Raw genomic sequence first — 9494 nt, 5'->3', positions numbered from 1 at the left:
GCAAGACAATATTACAAATTGTGATGAATAACATTACTTGCGGATAAATGGTCAAGGAAGGTGTTAAACTGGGTATTGTCTTTCTCATTCCTATACTAGATCCACATTGGGAGGATATGTGCATGACACCTAACGGCAATGGCTGCCTCTGATACTAACTTGGCTGACTCTGTAGCATCACGTGGCCTTTTTAAACCTGCCGCGAAATGGATCTCCATTCTTCCTCCTTTAGATTTTGTTAATCTGTCAAGCATTATCCCTGATGTCTGTTTCCGCTTGAGCCGTGGTGCTAGTTCAACAACGAATATGGAAAGTGTTAGTGCACATCAAACTGTGAGAGTACATATAAAGGAGCATGCAACTGCAACTTGACTCAGTCAGGTACCGTCTTGGTGTTGATGCTCATGAGGTTCATCTGATCTTGCCAAGTCTTGTTGTGTCAGCAGTGCTTCGGAAGTAGTGTTAGGTGTGAATGCAGCTTGGGAACTGACCAGTTCCGGAGCAAACGAACGAGTAACTCGTTGAGATGCTGGTACAGTTGAAGCGGATGCTGCAGCTGGTGGCAGGTGATACTGTGTTTGTAGATTTAGCCGGTGGACTTGGACCTTCTACTGCACTATAAGTACCAGCAGAATCTCGAGGGTAGATCCTTTTCCGTTTCACCCGACGAGTAACACCATTCCCTACTATATTATTTTCCTTGCTCTTTTTTGACTTTGCCATGTCAAGGCATACCCACAACACAAAAGAATAAAATCACTCTTCAGAACTCATTGATGCATGATACAGACAAGCAATACTTTGATGTAAGACAACCGTATGAGGATGGAATATGTAAGAAAAATAGGACGGCGTGACATATTCACAACTACGATGTGTAAACTAAGCAGAAGGATTTTCAAGAAAATAGAAGTAATGCAAGCTAGACACCATATAAAAGATGCAACCAATATCACTCTGCCTAGTTAAAAGTGTCTTTTCATAAGTGGCATTTTGAAAAATTAGAAGCAGTACAACGTAGAAATCAATGCAAGATGCAACCACTATCAAACTACCATGTTAAAAGCGTCCAATCATGAGTGACTGATGCGGGATACACAACAGCAGTACTTTGATGTAAGAACATGGTATGATTGATAGATGTAGTGTATTCTAGACACAGAAAGGCATGTCATATGCACATGTATAACATATAAACTCAGCAGGTGCAATTTAATCAAAATAGAAGAAATACATGCTAGACAACATATGCAACATGAAACCAATTATCACACTGTCGACTTAGAGCAAGCACCTGCGATGGTGGAGTACGGGAGATGAACTCATCATGTAGACTTGGGACTTCACCTTCATTAGCAGTAGGAGTGTCAAATCTTGAGATTCTCTGTTTGCGTCGGTCCGGAGGACCACCAACATCCCCTAACTAACTCTTTTCCTTCCTATTTTCTGATATTGCCTTATGAAGTCAAAACCAAAAGAAGATGAATAAAATTAGATCTGCATAACTGGTTGATGCATGATATAGACGAACACTACTTTGATGTAAGGCAAGCGCAGGATAGGAGATGGAATAATACAAAAAAAAGACAACATTGCATATTCAGACGTATGATAGGAGGATGGAATATGTATGAAAAACAGTAAGCAAAAGGCATTTCAACAAAATTAGAAGAAATGAAAGCTAGGCACCATATGAACATGTAACCAATATCACTCTATCAGGTAAAAAGTGTCTCGTCGTAAGTGCCATTTCAAGAAATTAGAAGCAGTACAAGCTAGAAGACAATGCAAGATGCAACCTACATCACACTCCCAAGTGAAATGTGTCTTATGGGTAAGTGATCGTTGCATGTATAAGTTGTAAGCTACGCAGATGCAATTCAACAAAATCAGAAGCAATACAAACTAGACATCATATGGAACCACATATAACAGTTCCAAGTTAGAGCAAGCACCTGTGACGATGGTGGAGTAGGGGAGATGTGCTCATCATCTACACGTATGTTCTAGAAATAGGAACATGTGTTATATTCACAGGCATTATGTGTAAAGTAAGCAGATGCAATTCAACAAAGTTAGAAGAAATACAAGATATACATCATACGCAACATGAAACCACATATAACAGTGCCAAGTTAGAGCAAGCACCTGTGATGGTGGAGTAGGGGAGATGTGCTCATCATCTACACAGCTACGTTGACTGTCCAGCCTTGTGTTGTCATGCGAATCTTGTTGGTAGGATGGCGGAGTAGAATCTGTAGAGACCCTCTATTTGAGTTGCTCCGAAGGACCACCATCATCCACTGCCGGACTAATTTCCTTCATCTGTATTGATTTTGCATTGTGAAGTCAAACCGATAAGAAAAAGGAATAAATTCGCTCTTCAGAACTCATTCATGCATGATATTGACGAACACTACTCGGATTAAAGGCAAACACATGATACGAGGATGGAATATGTACGAAAAACAGGCGGCGTGGCATATTCACACCTATGATGTGGTAACTAAGCAGAAGGTATTTCAACAAATTAGAAGCACTGCAAGCTAGACACCATATGAAAGGTGCAACCAATATCATTCTGCCAAGTTCAAACTGGCAGGCATTTCAACAAATTAGAAGCAGTACATGCTAGAAATCATATGCAAGACACAACCAATATCACAGTGGCGACTTAAAGGTGCCTTATCATAAGTGATTGATGCGGGATATGCAAGAACAGTAGTCTGATGTACGAACATGGTGTGATCAGATATAGTATGTTCTAGAAACAGGAACACGTGTCATATTCACAGGCATTATGTGTAAAGTAAGCAGATGCAATTCAACAAAGTTAGAAGCAATACAAGCTAGCCATCATACGCAACATGCAACCACATATAATAGTGCCAAGTTAGATCAAGCACCTGTGATGGTGTAGGGGAGATGTGCTCATCATCTACACAGCTACGTTGACTGTCTAGCCTTGCGTTGTCTTGCGAATCTTGTTGGGTGGATGGCGGAGTAGAATCTATAGAGACCCTCCGTTTCAGTTGCTCGGAAGGACCACCATCATCCAATGCCTTACCAATTTCCTTCCGCTTTATTGATTTTGCATTGTGAGGTCAAACCGACAAGAAAAAGGAATAAAATTCGCTCTTCAGAACTCATTCATGCATGATACTGACAAACACTACTGTGATGAAAGGCAAAGTCATGATACGAGGATGGAATATGTATGAAAAATGGACGGCTTGACATATTCACACCTATGATGTGGTAACTAAGCAGAAGGCACTTCAACAAATTAGAAGCACTGCAAGCTAGACACCATATGGAAGGTGCAATCAATATCACTCTGCCAAGTTAAAACTATCTCATCATAGGTGGCGTTCATCAAACTAGAAGCACTACATGCTAGAAATCATATTCAAGACACAAACCAATATCACACTGCCAACTTAAAGGTGTCCCATCATATGTGACTGATGCATGATACACAAGAAGAGTAGTTTCATGTAAGAACATGGTGTGATAGATAGATATAGTATGTACCAAAAACAGGAAAGCGTGTCATATTCACATGTATCATGTGTAAGCTAATCAGATGCAGTTTACCTAATTAGGAGCAATACAAGCTAGACACCATCTGCAACATGCAACCAGATATCACACTGCCAAGTTAGAGCAAGCAGCTTGGATGGTGGAGTAGGGGAGCAGAGACTTGGAACTTGTAATGCACTAGCAATACAAGGAGAATCCGTACAGATGCTCCGTTTACGTTGCTCCAGAGGACCACCATCATCGCCTTCCTTACTCTTTTCCTTCCTCTTTTTTGATTTTGCCTTCTCAAGTCAAACCCACAAGAAACATGATAGGAGGATGGAATATGTATGAAAAATAGGACGGCATGACATATTGACATGTATGGTGTATAAAGTGTAAACTAAGCACAAGGTGTTTGAACTAGTTAGAAGCAATGCAAGCTAGAAACCATATGAAAGATGAAACCAATATCACTCTGCCAAATTAAAAGGGTGGCCTAACAAATGTATTTGACCAAATTAGAAGCAATACATCGCAACAGGCTAGAAATAATATGCAATATGCAACGAATAAAGGTGTCTCATCGTAAGTGATTGATGCAGGATACATAAGAGAGGTAGTTTCATGTAAGAACATGGTTAACACCTGGGGTTGTGGAGTAGGGGAGATGAGATTTGGAACTTGCACTGCAATAGGAGTAGTAGGAGAATCTGCAGAGATCATCTGTTTTGGTTGCTCCAGAGGACCACCATCATTCCGTGCCTTCGTCCTTTTAGATTTTGCCTTGTCAAGCAAACAAACAAGAAAAAGGAATGAAATTCGCACTTCCAAATTTGTTGATGCATGATACTGACGAACACAACTTTTATGTATGGCAACCACATTGTAGGAGGATGGAATATGTACAAAAAACGCTAACACTAGTAGAAAACAAGGCTTTGGTTGGGGCCTGGCCAGCCCATTAGTCCCAGTTCAGTCATGAACCGGGACCCATGGGGGCATACGTCCCGGTTTGTGAGCCCAAGGTCCCGGTTCATGAACCGGGGCCTCGTGGGCATTGGCCCCGGTTCGTTTGGACCCATTTGTCCCAGTTCTTGGCACGAACCTGGACCAATGGTCCTCGCTCCTGGCCCACATACATTGGTCCCGGTTCGTGCCAAGAACCGGAACAGAAGGGGGAGCTTTAGTCCCGGTTCCAAGCACGAACCGGGACAAATGAGTTGCCTATATATACCCCCTCACCATAGCAGAGCACTCCACAGTGCTCTGTTTTTTCTGGCCAGAGAGGGGAGGGCATTTGGATGCTCTAGCTCACCTCCTATGCACATGAGGTGTTCGATGAAATGCCCGAGCCACACTAGTTAAGCTTTCTCCTCTCGAAGCTCGACCTCCGAGCTCCATTTTCCTCGAGATTTGTCTAGGTTTAGCGGTCCATCACGTCCCGTCTCCGTCTTCACCGCCGTCGATCGCCCGTGCCGATCTCGTTGCCGGTACCACCGTGGTGAGCCTCTTGTTCCTATCTTCTTTCTGAAAGAAAAAAATTCTTACTTCAGATAGATACTTGTCTAATTTTATTACTTTTATTATTCCTTGTTATTATATAGTGTGATGGTTTTGGTATCCGCCCCCGTCGGCCCTCGTCCTGTCTATGATTCGGATGTGGTATATATTATCTTTTTATAACTATTTGGTTCATTTATTGTTTATGACAATTATGCCGACCAACGTGACATAGATTTTATTTATCTAGGAGGTGGTTGAACCGGAAATTCCAACTGACCCTATTGTCGAGAGGTTAAATTTAGTTGAAGAAGAAAACAATTACTTGAAGGAAAAAATAAAAAAATTGAGGAGGAGAAGATGTTATTGGAGTTGCATGTTGCGGATGTCGTCGATGATCACAAGATCAAGACGGATGCAATGCGGTTGAAGATTAGAAAGATTAGAAAATATGCCATTCATACCGAGGCTTGGTATCATTATGCCGTTGGATCAATTGTTACCTTGGTTGTGATTATGATCGCATTTGTTGTTGCATTGAAAGGTTTTACATAGTTTCACTGTATGGTTTAACTAGATGCTCTCGAGAGCTATATGTTGTTCAATTTGAACTATGTATGTACTTTGGTTTTAATGTGATGATGAACTACTATTAATTTGGTCACTTATCTATCCATGTGAATCTGTAATGGTTTTTGACACACATAATTGTATATAATGCACGCAGATGAACCGGCAATGGATGTACGGTGACAGACACACCTCCGAGTACATTAAGGGCCAGCATAATTTTCTCGAAGTGGCTGAGGCAAACAAGCAGAATGGTTTTATGTGTTGTCCATGCCCTAACCCTCTCAAATTTTTAGCACATGCTATCTGGGTCAAATGATGATACCATGCCAACTTTCAACCTTTTCAGAGTTCATTTGAAATGCTTTTCAATTTCAGGGTCTTATAGCTCAAAAAAATCAGTAAATGCATGAAAAATAACAAATGAAGTCAGAAAGGGTTGAAAATTGATGATGTGTATTTGAATGGTTCATTTTGAACACACAAAAAGTCTAGAGTTCAAATAAGTTCAAAAAAATGAAATCCCTTTGTAACAGATGAGTTTCCGTATGAAACCCTGATACTTCGAAAGAGATTTTCCATTTTGTACACGAAGTGCATCCGGTTTTTCCTATAACCCTCTCAACTTTTTAACACATGCTATGTGGGTGAAATGATGATACCATGCCAACTTTCAACCTTTTCAGAGTTCATTTGAAATGCTTTTCAATTTCAGGGTCTTATAGCTCAAAAATCAGTAAATGCATGAAAAATAACAAATGAAGTCAGAAAGGGTTGAAAATTGATGATGTGGCTTTGAATGGTGCATTTGAACGCACAAGAAGTCTGGAGTTCAAATAAGTTCAAAAAAATGAAATCCCTTTGTAATAGATGAGTTTCCGTATGAAACCCTGATACTTCGAAAGAGATTGTCCATTTTGTACACAAAGTGTATCCAGTTTTTCCCATAACCCTCTCAACTTTTTAGCACATGCTATGTGGGCGAAATGATGATACCATGCCAACTTTCAACCTTTTCAGAGTTCATTTGAAATGCTTTTCAATTTCAGGGTCTTATAGCAAAAAAAAAATAGTAAATGCATGAAAAATAACAAATGAAGTCAGAAAGGGTTGAAAATTGATGATGTGGCTTTGAATGGTGCATTTTGAACACACAAAAAGTCTAGAGTTCAATTTCAGGGTCATTTAGCTCAAAGAATGAACTAATACAAAAAAGAATGAACTAATAGCAAAAATGAACTAATAGCTAAAAGAATGAACTAAAAATAATCAATTAAATTATTCTGCTATGATCAACTAAAACAAAACTCTAATATTATTTAATAGCAAAAAGAAAATCAACTAAAAAACTTTTATAAAACTCTAATAGCAAAAGGAATCAACTAAAAAGCTTTTATAAACCTCTAGTATTTTTAAACTAAAATTATATAAAATTTATGGAACTAAAATTATCAAAGTATTTTCTGTTCAAAACATGAAAAGCAGAAAGAATTATCATAAAGAATTTTTTGTTTGAAACTTTAGTAGCAAAAAGAATTTTCATAAAGAATTTTTTTGATATAAACTAAAATAACAAAATCTATTTTTGAATATAATGATAGAACGCAGTAATATTAAATAGCAGGAAAAAGAATCACTCAAAAAATATTTTTATAGTGAAGTTATTCACAAACTAGTGATTCACACAAATTTCAAAGAATTAAAATTTAAACTATTCAATTTTGGAAACTAATGGAGTAACAGAAAGTTTATAATTATTCTGACCTAAAAGCAAAAAGAATAAAAAATAAAGGAAAAATGAAAAGAAAATAAATAATTCAAAAAACAAAAAAATACTGGAAAAAAAATAAAAAAATGCCGCCTAATGGGCCACACGGCCTGCATACGACTAGAAACCCATCTGTACAAGGGCCAGGATGCAGGCCCGCAGGCCAAATAGGCCCAACATGGCAGTGACAAGGGTAGGCAAGTACTGCCTGCATATTAGAGAGGAGCTCAGCACCTGAGCCGCAACGCAGCTTATAAACAGGTGCTGAGCTCTCTCAGCTAGCGAGGTGGGACTAAACTTCCCATCGCACCACGCCAGCACAAGGCCTTTGGTCCCGGTTGGTGGCACCAACCGAAACCAATGCCCCCCTTTGGTCCCGGTTGGTGGCACCAACCGGAACCAATGCCCCCCCTTTAGTCCCGGTTGGTGCCATCAGCCGGGACCAAAGGTCCCTGTTACCCGCCCTTTGGGCTGCTGAAAACAGACCTTTGGTGCCGGTTGATGGCACCAACCGGGACTAAAGGGGGCTTTGTACCGGTTGTGCTACCAACCGGGACCAAAGGTGTGGCTATATAAGCCAACACTTAGGAAAATTTCACTTCTCATCTCGCAGTTGCCGCCCCGATGACGCCGACGACATCGACGCCGCCAGGCTGCCCCGACGCCGCCCACCGCCCCCGCCGTCGCCCGTGCCCGTCGTCGCCGTTGCCCGCGCCCCTCGCCCGACGCCGTCGCCGCTCGCCGCCCCTGCCCCGACGCGCGCTGCCCCGCCCCGCCCCCGTCGTCGCTGTCGCCCTGCCCCGCCCCCTTCGTCGCCGTCGCCCCTACCCCAAGCGCGCGCCCCCTGCCCCGTCGCCGTCCTCGCCGCCGACCCCGCGCCCCTCCTCACCTTGGTCCAGCCGGCGCCCTCCCTGTCCTTTTTTTTCATATATATGATGATATATATGCTTTTTTTCATATATGTGCTTGTTTTTTTTTCATATATATGATGATACATATGCTTGTTATCATAATTGTTTCTGTTCATATATATTATGATTTTTTATAGAATATGATGTTTTTTTTGTTCATAGATGATCATATATATGATGTATGCATGGATGTGGATGAAATATGATGTTTTTTGGTTCATAGAATATGATGTTTTTTTTATTCATAGATTTTTTTTGTTCATGAGAGAGGCGGGGACGTCGAGGAAGTTGTACTATTTAGGGTTAGGGTCATCGAGGAAGAAGGAAAATAAGGGAAAAGAAGAAAAGAGGAAGAAGGAAGAAGGAGAAGAAGAAGGAGAAGAAGAGGAGAAAAAAATAAGAAGAGGAAGTAGAAGAAAAAAAAGGAGAATAAGAAGGAATAGAGGAGAAGAAGAAAAAATAGAAATTTTCTATTTTTTCTTCTTCTCCTCTATTCCTTCTTCTTCTCCTCTTTTTTTCTTCTATTTTTTCTTCTTCTTCTTCTCCTCTTTTTTTCTTCTTCTCCTCTTTTTTTAGAAGTATTTTTTGTATGTATATATGTATATATGAGGGATCATAGATGTATTTTTTTCAGAATTTTCTATCGTGCATAGACCGATTTTAGACCACGGGAGCACCCCCCTATCGTTATAAAAGTTGCTAAGTGATATTAAGAAGGAAGAAGAAGAAAAAGAAGGAGAGGAAAAAGGAAAATAAGAAGAGGAAGAAAGGAGAAGAAGAGGAGAGGAAGAAGAGGAGAAATAAATAAGAAGAGGAAAAAGAAGAAAAAGAAGAGGAGAAGAAGAAAGGAATAGAGGAGAAGAAGAAAAAATAGAAAATATTCTATTTTTCTTCTTCTCCTCTATTCCTTTCTTCTTCTCCTCTTTTTTTTTCTTCTTCGTCTTCTTATTTTTTATCGGGTATGTCGTTGTTGATATACCCCCTGCCCGATAACTTCAACATGAGGGCGGGGGTCGATATACCCCTCCCCGATAACTTCGACATGAGGGGGGAGGGGTCGACGAGGGTTTGAGGGGGCGAGGGTCAGGAACTAGCTAGGGTAGAGGGTCGAGGGTCGCCGAGGGTTCGAGGGTCGAGGGTCGAGGGTTCAAGGGTCGTCGAGGGGCCGAGGGGCCCGGGGTCGAGGGGTCAAGGGTCGAGGGTTTGAGGGTCGTCAAGGG

Source organism: Triticum aestivum, chromosome 4D (assembly GCF_018294505.1).
Source record: "Triticum aestivum cultivar Chinese Spring chromosome 4D, IWGSC CS RefSeq v2.1, whole genome shotgun sequence".
Classification (NCBI taxonomy): Eukaryota; Viridiplantae; Streptophyta; class Magnoliopsida; order Poales; family Poaceae; genus Triticum; species Triticum aestivum.
This window is presented reverse-complemented; position numbering follows the sequence as displayed.